The following is a 12,400-nucleotide window of genomic DNA, read 5'->3' on the forward strand; positions in this document are numbered from 1 at the left end:
AGCAAATACCACCAAAATCCTGTGTGACACCCCTTCCCCCATCAACCCATAACCAGTTGTCACAAAATCTGAGAGATGGTTTGGTTTTTTCTTTCTTCCTCTTCTTTGTTTTCTTTTTCTTCCTCTTTTTCAAGTTCATTTGCTCTAGTTATTAATATTCCACACATAAGTGAAGCCATCTGATTGATGTCTTTTACCACTTTGCTTATTTTATTTAGGATAATCAGTTCCAATTCTATTTATTTTATCCTATTTATTTATTTATTTAGTTTAACCTGTTTGGCTATGACATATACCCACACCTATAGGGGTGTGCAATCACTTTTTTAAAAGTACTTATTTATTTGACATAAACAGAGAAATCAAGAGAGAAGCAGGAGATAGAGAAAAAAAAGAACAGAGTGACAATTGCAGTGCAGCTTCTGCAAACCTCTGTTAAATCGTTAATAATAAAGTAAAAGTAGAGAAACAAATTTCTACACTTAAAGCAAAAAGATGGGCCAGGTGGTGGCGCACCTGGCTGAGTGCATGTGTTACAGTGTGAAAGGACCTAGATTTGAGCCCCTACAGGGAGAAAGCTTTGTGAGTGGTGAAGCAGTGTTGCAGGTGTCTCTCTATCTCTCTCCCTCTCTATAAGCCACTTCCCTCTTGATTTCTGGCTGTCTCTCTCCAATAAATAAATAAGATAATACAAAAAGAATTTAACCATAAATTAAACAAATATTTTAAACAACATATTTAAACAAAATATTTTTTAAAAAAAAGGGAAGGAAAGCAACTAATTACAGATCCAAGGAACACAGAGAACCTCAAACAGCACAAACACAATCAAACCCGGGTTAAACTTAGAACTAAATCCACCTCATCAGAGTGAATATACTACCAGCCATGCATTTCTCTCATTTTTCAGAATATTCTAAAAGGCTACCAGAAAAAAAAAAAGAGAGAGATAATATATTTGAAGAAATATTATAAAAAAAACTTCTTATGAATAGTATACAAAACAACAGGCAATGGAGGAATATATTTTAAAGAGCAGAAAGGGAAGAGAAATCAACCTAGAACCCTATACTATATGAGCTGAAAGTGTCTTTTAGAAGTAAAGATGTTACAGACTTTCTCAATACTATCAAACACTTTCCAGAGTTGACAAAAATTGAAAGAATTCACTGCCAGAAAACTTGTATCAAGTGAAGTGTAAAGGAAGTTCTTTGGCAGAGAAAGTATATACTAGTAGAAATTTGGGTATACACAAAGAATTGAAGGGCAATAAAATGATGAAATGGGGCAAGCTTAAAAGATATATTTCTTTTTATTCTCTTTAGAAGAGAAAATTTACTAAGAACAAATAAAAGTTGTACATCCTAAGATTTAGCATAAGTAATGTGAAAATGTATGGTGACAATAGCACAGAGATTGGGAGAGGAAGTAGGATAGGCTGTGGTTTGATTCTTTTTAAAAAATATTTATTAACATATTTGATAGGACAGAAAGAAATTGAGGGAGTCGGGTGGGAGCGCAACAGTTAAGCGTAGGTGGTGCAAAGTGCAAGGACCCACACAAGGATCCCAGTTGGAGCCCCCGGCTCCTCACCTGCAGGGGAGTCACTTCACAAGTGGTGAAGCATGTCTGCAGGTGTCTTTCTCTTCTCCTCTCTGTCTTCCCCATCTCTCTCCATTTCTCTCTGTCCTATCCAACAACGACATCAATAACAACAACAATAATAACTACAACAATAAAACAACAAGGGCAACAAAAGGGAATAAATAAAAAATAAAAGAAAGAAACTGAGAGGGGAAAGGAAAGTAGAGATGGAGAGAGACAGAGAGATATCTGCAGCACCGCATCATTTCTAGGGAAGCTTCCACCCCTGTAGGTGGGGACTGGGGGCTTGAATCAGGGTCCTTGCACAAGGCAGTGGGTGTGCTCAGCTAAGTGCACCACTGCCCAGCCCCTTAGTTGTATGATCCTTCGCCTATACGTGAAGTTATAAGATACTTCAGGGTAGATTGAATACATTTAAGATGTACATTATAGTGTATATCATGTGCAGCAACTGCTTAAAAGAGTCATAACTAGTAAGTCAATAGTGGAGATTAAATTGATTAATAAAAATACTCAGCTACTCTAAAGAAGTCAGAGAATTATGGGATTCTCTTAAATAGAAAAACTATAAAATGAGTAGCAAGAGATTAAGTCCAACTGTATCAATAGATAAGCATGTATGATACAAACCAGGAGGTCAGTAAACTACAGTCCACTGTTCAAATATTGCCTGTTGACTTTTTGTAAAATAAGTTTTAGTGATATATTATCAAATATGTTAATTTATATATTGTTCATAGCTTCTTGCTTGCTATAGTGGCAGAGCTGAGCACTTGTGACAGAGATTATATAGAAGAAATTTTCCATCCTCTAGTGTAAACACCTGATTAAAAGCACAGATCACCATATGAAAGAAAGTTATCTGTTGGTCTGCTTCTAATTCTGCTTCTAAGACCCCTTCTGTTTTGATCATCACGTTAGGTTCACTTGCACTGCTTACTGCTGTGGTCTATTTACATAATCATTGTTTTGTTTGAGACCCACACTGGTTTAATCCCCACTGGTTCGAGCTCTTTTTCCACTCCACCCTCTCTCCTAGTCACATCCTGTTTTCTACCATTTAATCCCCACTGGTTCACACGCTTTTTTCCTTCCTCCCACCCCCTATCCTACGTACTTCCTCTTCCTGACACTTCCGCCTCAGGAGATAGAAAGGACAGGATTTTCTAATGAAGAGAGATTGATTGATTGCACTGCATCCCCGCTCATCAATAAAGATTGAACTGCGTTCCCAGCTCAGCCATGAGTCCCTGGTCATCTGTCTCCTGCCCGCAAAGCTAGCACGGCATATTGGTGCCCAAACAGGGACCGGCAGTTATCTATAAGAAATATATTTTCAGAGCTGGGCAGTGACACACCTGGTTGAGTGCACATGTTACCATGCACAAGGACCTCAGTTCAAGTCCCTAGTCCCCCTCTACAGAAGGGAAGCATCACAATGGGTGCTAAATAAATAAAATAAATAAATAAAATAAAATAAGAAAAAAATATATTTAAAAAAAGGGATACAGGTTGGAGGTGGGAGTGTTTTGCAGACACTTATCCACAGGGAGATGAGAAATCATACTCATGTGTCTATAACTGTACCGTAAACCATCAACCCTCAATAAAATGATAATAATTTTTTAAAGTTTGGTGGTTTGACAAAAACAAAGTCACCATGTGAATTCAGCAATTCTACTTCTAGATATATATATTCAAAGGAAGTGAATTCAGGAACTCAGATACTTACATACTACTGTTCATAACAGCATTATGTCCACCAGCCAAAAGGTGACAACACTTCAAGTGTCCATAAACTAATGCATAGATAGACAAAATATGATACACACACAACTTAAGATGTTTTAAGTTATAGACTTCATGTTATGCATGTCTTACCAAAAATCAATACCAAATAAAAACTGAACCGGCAGAATTCATTTTAGGGAAACTATACTTTGGTACTCTTCAATGTTCCTCCATAGAATTATAATTAAAGTTTCTATTACTTTTCACAATACACAGATCTTTGGAATTCTTTCATCTCCCTGCCTTTTCAGCCCAATTTCTTCTTACCAGTAAGTTCTCTAGTAAGTAGGGTAGCAACAAATATACTTCAAATTTGCTAGGTCATCTCTTGCCTCTGAGTCTTTGTGTGTGTGGGTCCTTCTATTTGGAAAGTTCTTTTCATACTTCGTTTATTCTTTGAAAAAGAGAAGAAAATCATGTCTTTCTGAGAGCCTTCTCCAGTTAGTTCCTACCCCTGTCTCAGAATCCAGGAGGTGGGCTGAGCAGTGTTTCTCTTACTCTCTCCCTCTTTGTCTCTCTCCCCTATCAACTTTTCTCTGTCTTAACCTAGAAGAAAGAGAGAGAGAGGAAGAAAGGAAGGAAGGAAGGAAGGGGAAGAAAGAGAGAAAAAGAGAAAGAAAGAAAGAAAGAAAGAAAGAAAGAAAGAAAGAAAGAAAGAAAGAAAAAGATAGGGAGGGATGGAGGGAAAACGGTGGTTAGGAGTGGTGGATTTGCACAGGTACTGAGCCCCAGCAATAACCCTGGTGGAAATAAATAAATAAATAAATAAATAAATAAATAAATAAATAAATATCCAGGAGGCATTTTCTCTAAATACCTCCATGGCTTCCTGATTCAACCAACAGTGTTGTGATAGCTGATTTCTTTGCCTGCTTTCTTTACCACCCCATTGGCTTCTTGACAGTAGGAATGTCAGACATCATTCTTCACATTCCTAGTATTTAGTACGGTGCCTAGCACAGAGGAGGCACACACTAAGTTCTTGTGGAATGAACTAAATTGTGTGTGAATGCTTGTAAAATCACATGGGAGTCCACAACTTGGGAAGACTCCCCTTTATCACACAGGTCATGTCCGGCCTTTCTTTACTGTTGTCTGGTATATCAGGATGCAACTATGAAGTGTCCCGCACCCTCACCCCAAACTGATAGGTAATATCAACTGCAATCATTAGACTAGTGAAATCCATACACAGGGGATATGAATGAATGTTTGCAAATGTCATCCTAAGAAATAGGATGTAGCAGTGCCTGGAAATCTAATCAAGGCATGACGGAATGTAGAGGAAAACTGTAACATAATCAATGGCCTTAACAGCTGAAGAAAGAATATGTGAACAGAATGGGGTTGGGAAGGGGGGGGGGGGTCTGCAGGGAGTGCTGGAAAGTGGAGCCAAGGAACAAACATTTGTCATTATGTCTCCAGTCCTGTCAAGGGAAAGAGTTGTGTTTCTTTTTTGACCATTAGGCACAAATATGCAGTCCATCCTGTATCCCTATGGATGCCACAAAGCTCATCCAATTCCTTCCCTTTGTTCTGATTTCATGCTCACAAACAAGCTCTTGATTATAATCTGGCTATCCGTGTAGATTTTCCAACGGGAGAGAATGCGCTGACCAGTCAACATGAACATCTGGTCCATTTGGCAAGGAGTGTCCTCTTTGTATATGAATGCATTGGTGTTCTGCTTTATACATCAGTCAGTTCACACACTCCAGGGGCTGCTGAGGTACTCATTCTCCCAGCTCTCTGGGAGCCTGCCCATGCGTTCCTGTTCTCCTTTGTTTGCACGCTCATTCCTCGTGGGCTAAAGGCAAAGTATTACAAGTCATCCACAGTTCCCCCAACTTAGAGTCCATCTTACTTTGAACTTTCCCTTCTAGAGGAAAAGAGACCCACAACTTTCTCTCCTCTTTGGAAATCTGACCTCTGCTAATCATCCAGTTCTCATCTTCCCATACCCCAAATTCCTTGCCAGTATGTTTGTTTACCCTAGTAATCATTTCCCAAGGCCATGGATTAGGGAACAGACTTTCTGAGAACATGGTTAAAGATGAGATGGGTCTGGCAAGACTCAATCTATTAAGGGATCAAGCATAATTAGAAGAATGAACAAGACCAGCTTCTACCTCATTACATTAATCTTCTCTAAATGAATGCTGAAACAGTTTCTATAGGCCCTCAGGTTTTAAATAATTGGGGCCAGCAAGATAATTTACCTGGATACCTCCCCCCAGCCCCCCAATCTGGATGTCTCATTTCTTTTTCTTACTTAATTGTCCTGGATAGAACCTTCAATCCAACATTAAATAGAAGAATCAAGCACAAACACCCTTGCCTTGTTTGTGAACTTAGAGAAGGAAACTTTACCATTATGTATGATGTCACCTGTGGATTTAAATCCAGAAAAGATGTTCAAAGTTGTCAAATTCTTATTCTGTGTCTTTTGAAATGAATCAACTACATATTCTGGGCACAGTATATAATCTGAATATACTGCTGGATTTGCTTTTCCGGTTTATATTTTATTTTGTTTCTGTCAGTTTTTCTTATTGAGCATTCCTGGTCTAAATTCATAAGGGATATAGGACTTTAGGATTTTTTTCTTGTCAGTTTTGATATCCACATAATAGCATTCTTATAGAATGAATTGGGAAACTTGCATTTTTTTCTGCAAAATAATCAGTGCCAGTTTTATTCTTTTTTAAAAATGTATTTGGTAGGTTTAACTGACAAAGCTCTTTGATTCTAGCTTTTTTGTGTGTGGAAAGATTTGATTACTAATTCAATCTCTTACTACTTCCAAGTGTCCTTTATTTTTTCCTCTTCTCTCTCAGATGAGAGAAACTGCTTAGCTTCCTCTGGTATTTTTCAGATTCACTTCCCTTTCAGTGATGGTATAAAAATAAGATTCTTAGGGACAAACGCTTTGGGTGGGTCTTGATGGAAATGATATTCAGAGCCCTCTGGTCTTCTTCCCCTATCCTATACTCCTCTGGGAGTATGGACCAAAGTTCTTCTCTGGGGTGCAGAGGTGGGAATTCTGACCTCTATAATTGCTTCTCTCCTTGACATAGATGTTGGCATGTTGATCCATACCTCTATCCGGTGTGAAAGCTTCTTTCTAAGAAAAACTATAGCTATTTTGGCCTGAGAGGTGGCTCAGTAGATTAAAAAAAAAGAGGTCCTAAGTTTGATCCCCAGCATCACAAGTGTCAAAGTGATGTTGTAGTACTCTTTAATTCTCTCATAAATAAATACAATTTTAAACGATAACATATAGTAATTTATAGCTATACATTTCCATATAAGTACTGCCTTTGCTACATTCCATGAGGCCTGTTTATTTATTTTTTTTCTACTCATCTCAAAGGATTTTTCTAATTTCCCTGGAGACATTTTCTTTGATCTGATGGGTATTTCAAAGTGTGTTGTTTAATTTCCAAATATTTGTGAGTTCCCCAAATTTTCTTCTTTTAAAGATTTGGAATTTCACTCAATTTTTATCAGGGGACATACTTTGCATGATTTCTAAGTTTAGTAAAATTTATTTTGTGGTCTAACATAGAAAACTATCCTGGAGAATGCTCCCTGTGAATTTGAGCAGAATGTGTATTCTGAGGCTACCGGGTAAAATCTTCTGTAATTGTTTTCTAGAACTAGTTGGTTTAACATGCTTTGTAAATCTTGTTTTCTTACTAATATATTTAGTTGTCTTACAGAGCATTGAAAGTGTGTTATTAAGGTTTTCAACTACTGTTGAGTGATGCCCCACAGAGTTCTGAAATTATTTTCATTTTTCTTCATTTTTTGATTTCTCAGGCTGGGTAAAATCAGCTGAACTAGCTTTCAAGTTTCAAAGAATCTTTCTTCTACATGGTCAGGTCTATTTTAAACTGTCTATAGTTATTTTTAAATGTTTCATTATCGTACTTTTTAATTATGTAAGTTGTATTTGGTTCTTTTCACATTTTTGAGTATTTTCTATTGGATCCAATCTTGTTCTCATACTTTTTTTTTTTTTTTTTTTTTTACCAGAGCACTGCTCAGCTTTGGCTTATGGCGGTGTGGGGGATTGAACCTGGGACTTAAGAGCCTCAGGCATGAAAGTCTCTTTGCATAACCATTATGCTATACCCTCACCCTGTTCTCATACTTTTAACTTTCAGTAGATGGTTTTCTTTTCTCCTTTGAACATTTTTATAATAGCTGATTTAAATCTTTGTCCTTTCAGTCTTATATACGGACTTTCTCAGGGATTTTTTTTTTTTTTAATAATTGCTTTTTTCTCCTTGTGTATTGATCCTATCCTTATTTATGTTCACATCTTCTAACCTTTTCTTTTTTGCTGAAAACTGGATAACATGACATGGTAATCTGGAATTCATATTGGCAATCTGGAATAAAGTCTGTAAATCAGATTCTCTCCCTTCTCACTTGGAGTTTATTGTTGCTGCTCCTTGTTGTTGAGCGATTTTTCTAAACAAGGCAGTATTTCTTTTTTTAATAATATATGGCCAATTAAGTCTCTATTCTACTAGCTTAGTGGTCATCTTATAATAAAACAGATTTTCTTAAATTCTTGGAATCAATAAATGTCCCAGAATTGTTAGGGAGCTGGTTGTGTACGTTGGGGCACACCTTCAACACTCAGCTCAGCGACTGAAAATTCTTCCTTACCTTCTACTTTCTGTTTACACAGAGACTCAGTCAGCAGAAACCAACTCTTAAGGTCTTGGCTGACCACAGCTCTGCAACACCCCCCCCCCCCCCACCCAGTATACAGATCTTTTCAAAGTCCCTATGGACACTTCATTCCCAGATTTTCTTTTTTTCTTCTTTCTTTCTTTCTTTCTTTCTTTCTTTCTTTCTTTCTTTCTTTCTTCCTTCCTTCCTTTTTTTTTTTTTTTTTTTTTGTTAGTCTATTATTTGTCCCAACCATTATCTAATGACGCAGACAGCTGTGAGTCTAAACAATTGCCTCTCATTGTTTTTGACAAATGTCCCAGGGAATAGGTTTTTTGTGTTGGGTGAATCCTGAGTCACATAAAGACAGCCTTGCAAGTGGGGTCTCCCAGGGAACCACCAGATAGGTCAAATAATGATAATTCTTTATGAATGAGTCTTTGAAGAAGTTCCAATTCCATTCCACCCCATGACCCCCACCCCTCTGATGGCTAGCAGGCTGCTGGTTTTCATTGCAATTGTGGGCTGTTGGTTTTCAAAGCTATTATGGAGTTGGAATGAGGTGCATGGGAAGAGGGCAAGTTAAGTGATCACAAAAACTCACAGTTCTTACTGAGATTTGATTGCTTCTCAGAAAGAAAAAAAAATGATCATTGGATTGCTCTACGCCTTTACATTTTGAAAAAAAATGATTTAATTAAGTTTTATTAGTGTTGTTCTTTTGTTTAGTGGAGGTGAGGATTTTGAGGTTCTTTTGTCTTCTGTATCTGCAGACGTCATTCAGCAGTGTAATCTCTTGATTGGCATAAAATAAGGTTTTCTCTTGTGTGTAGTTTCTAACTTTTCACAATACCTGTGTATGATTGGTCTCATCTATATTTTCTAATTTTCCACAATACACACAGGATGTGTCTGCTACGATTTACATACACGTCTGCTGATTTACATAGAGAAAGAAAAAAAAAACCTAAAGTGCTTAGACTTTGAGTTGCCATCTTGGTGAATTTGGCTGTTCCCAAGTCCCATAACTTAGGGATTTTATATTCCTTTAACTTTTCCATATTATCTTTTGGTTACCCTTGCCAAGTCACCTCTCATGACAAGAAATAAAGCTTTTCAAATTAAAAGTCTGTCACCAGATAAAGAGAATGGTGTGGTGAATATGACTTTCTAGTTAGTTTTGAGAGAAAGAACTCAGGGTAAAGAGGTTGTTGATGGAATGATTATATGTTCTAGTTCTCTTGGGACAATATCAATTTATACCTGTTGTCAAAATGTACTAATCAGTATACCTATGTTTCATACTCTCAAAAGTGTCTGGGTTTGGACAACAATTTTTATGGCTATCCTAGTTACAGATGGGGTTCAGTCATCACAGTAGAAATCAAGGAAGCCAGCAGATGACTTGTGTCATACCACAAAGACAAAAAAAAAAAAAAAAAGAAAAAGAAAAAGAAAAGAAAGAAAGGAAGAAAGAAAAGAAATGGCAAATTGATCCAGGACCCAGATTGAAATATGGTTCCCCAAAAAGAGGGCTAGAGATGTCCTCCACAATTTTTCAAGTATCTCTTACCCCTTCCCCCATCCCTTGAGTTCGTCAAACCGTTTCCTCTGGTGTTACCAGAAAGCAAAATCATCAGATCTTTCTCTCAACTGTCTTGGCTTACTGAAGAACTCAAGCTCATGTCCTACAAACATTTCCCAATTTGCCACTGGTGGGAGTTGCCATGTGGTATTCTCTCTCTACTCTCCTTGAGCAGACATATCATGGCACTTGTGGTACTGAGCTATCTGGTGAAGGAAATTCTACTAAGAATAAACTTCCTGGTGTTTATAGTTTGGCTGAAGCTTACTTGGAAGTGCAGAGATCTAGGTACATGATCAGTTTTAGAAGGGCAGAAGTTACTGCCAACAGGTTAGTGAGAGTAGTTTTCTGGGATCTGGCAGAAGAGATGTGTGTATATGTGTGTGGAGGGAAGGCGGTTCAAAGCACCATCTAACTGTGGTAAAAAGCCATGTTTGGACATCTCTGGCTTGAGGTCAGACAAGTACCTTTATTTGTTTCTTAACTTTTTAAAGCAGAGGAGCATCAGACAGAAATTCTAGTTTGGGACAAAAATCTGGATTTTGTTCATTGAGAATATAAGGCACAAGCAATCTCAGAGTTCAGTGCAATAACATGGTGTAACCCCGTACTATGAAAAAACTCTTTCAACAAAGGGTCAGGAAGCAGTCTGAATGCCTGTTCTCACCTTCACATGGAATCATGCAGTGTGGCCTGGGGTGTTGATAATGCTTTTTCAAAAAAGAAGTGGTGATCAGGTGTGTGACAAATTGGCAGGTGGGATCTAGCTATCACATAATAGTAATCCATTTGGTCAAGATTTGACTGAAGGGAGAACTGTTTAAAAGATATTCGTACAGTGCCAACAAAATCGTCTGCATCATTTATATATTTTTCTTACATTCCCTTAACATACTGAATTATATCAAGTGACAAGTGTTAAGCAGTCTTTTGGATAAATTCCCCCTTGTTTGTGATGTTTTGTCATTATTATATATTGCTGCATTTAATGGATTAATATTTCATCTCTGTTTATGTTCATGAGGGATATTGGCCTCAATTTGTTTTCTTTCTTAAAATGTATTTGGTTTCAATATCAAGATATTGCTGATTTCATAAAATGAGTTGAAAAGTATTCCCTTTTCTATTTCCTCAAAGAGTTTGTGTAAGATTGATATGATTTCTTTAAAAAATGTTTAATAAAAGCCAGTGAAACCATCTGGGATTGGAGTTTTCCTTGTGGGAAGGTTTTTTTTTTACACTCAACTTTTATTGAGTTATAATTTACGTGCAATGAAACACATTAATTTTAAGCATGCAGTCCAGAGAACTTTGAAAAATATATATACCCATGAAAGAACACCTGAAATCAATTCCATCACCCTTAAAGTCCCCTTACACCCCAGACCAAGACATATACCTCTCTTTTATCCCCAGCTACCACTGATCTGCTTTCTATCATGATAGATTAGATTCACATTTTCTAGAATTTCACTTAAATGGAATCTTATGGCATAGTTTCCATTATCCATTATTTTTTTAAAGTAATCCATATTGCTATTGGCATCATCACTTAGTTTCTCTTTATTGCTGAGCATAGATATACCACAGTGTATGTGGCCATTAACCTGTTAATTAACATTTGTGGTTGTCTTCAGATTTTGACTATTATGACATTAACTACTATGAATATTCATGTGAAACCAATGGTGGGTGTATGTTTTTATTTTATTAATTTGTTTTTTGACAATTATTATCATCAAGTCCATTGGATAGATGGGTACAATTTCACACAATTTCCACCAAAGTTCCACATCCCACTGATTAGCCTCCACTGGAGGCTTTCCTATTCTTTATCCCTCTGGGAGTATGGACCCAGGATCATTATGAGATGCAGAAAGTGAAAGGTCTGGCTTCTGTAATTGCTTCTCCACTGGACATGGGCATTGGCAGGTCAATCCATACTCCCAGCCTGTTTCTGTCTTTCCCTAGTGGGGTAGGGCTCTGGAAAGGGGGTTCCAGGACACATTGGTGAGGTTGACTGCCCAGGGAAGTTCAGGTTGGCGCCATAGTAGCACCTGCAACTTGATGGCTGGAAAAACATTAAGATATAAAGCAGAATTGTTTACTAATTGTTTGATTATTTTTATTAATTAGTAACAAATTGTTTGCTAATCAGAAACCTAAAGGTAAGAATAGAGCAGATGAGATTTGGGGTCTCCATTTTGGAAAAAGCTAGGAAGTCTATTTTAGGTATATTCCAAGAAGCCCATGACTTTACTAATTTTTGCCTGAACCTGGCAGCTAGCATGTAGGTGAATTAAAGGTATTGTCTGGTGAGATGGTGTCAGAGTTGGAAATTAGACTAGAAGGCTGGATCAGGGAAGAGAATGATTCCCAAATATGGGAAAATACAGTTAGATTCCATTAACTGTAAACCCCATCAATCTGATCTGGGGCCCATATTAAGCACAGGAGCCTATGTAATCTCTGTATCCTTGTAGGTCTGAACTCACATTCCATGTTCATAGCTAGGAACATTCTAGGCTGTACTCATTTCAGGACCCATCTTTCTCAAGTGGCAGAGTATGTTGATCCAGTCTCCCTTCAGAGAGTGGGGCAGTCCCTACCATTGTTCCACATTGAAGGCAAGGGGGTCTTGCCAGTGTCCATGTCCAGTGGAGAAGCAATTACAGAAGCCAGACCTTCCACCTTCTGGACCCCATAAAGAATATTGGTCCATATCCTAAAGGG

This window comes from Erinaceus europaeus, chromosome 8, assembly GCF_950295315.1.
Source record: "Erinaceus europaeus chromosome 8, mEriEur2.1, whole genome shotgun sequence".
NCBI lineage: Eukaryota > Metazoa > Chordata > Mammalia > Eulipotyphla > Erinaceidae > Erinaceus > Erinaceus europaeus.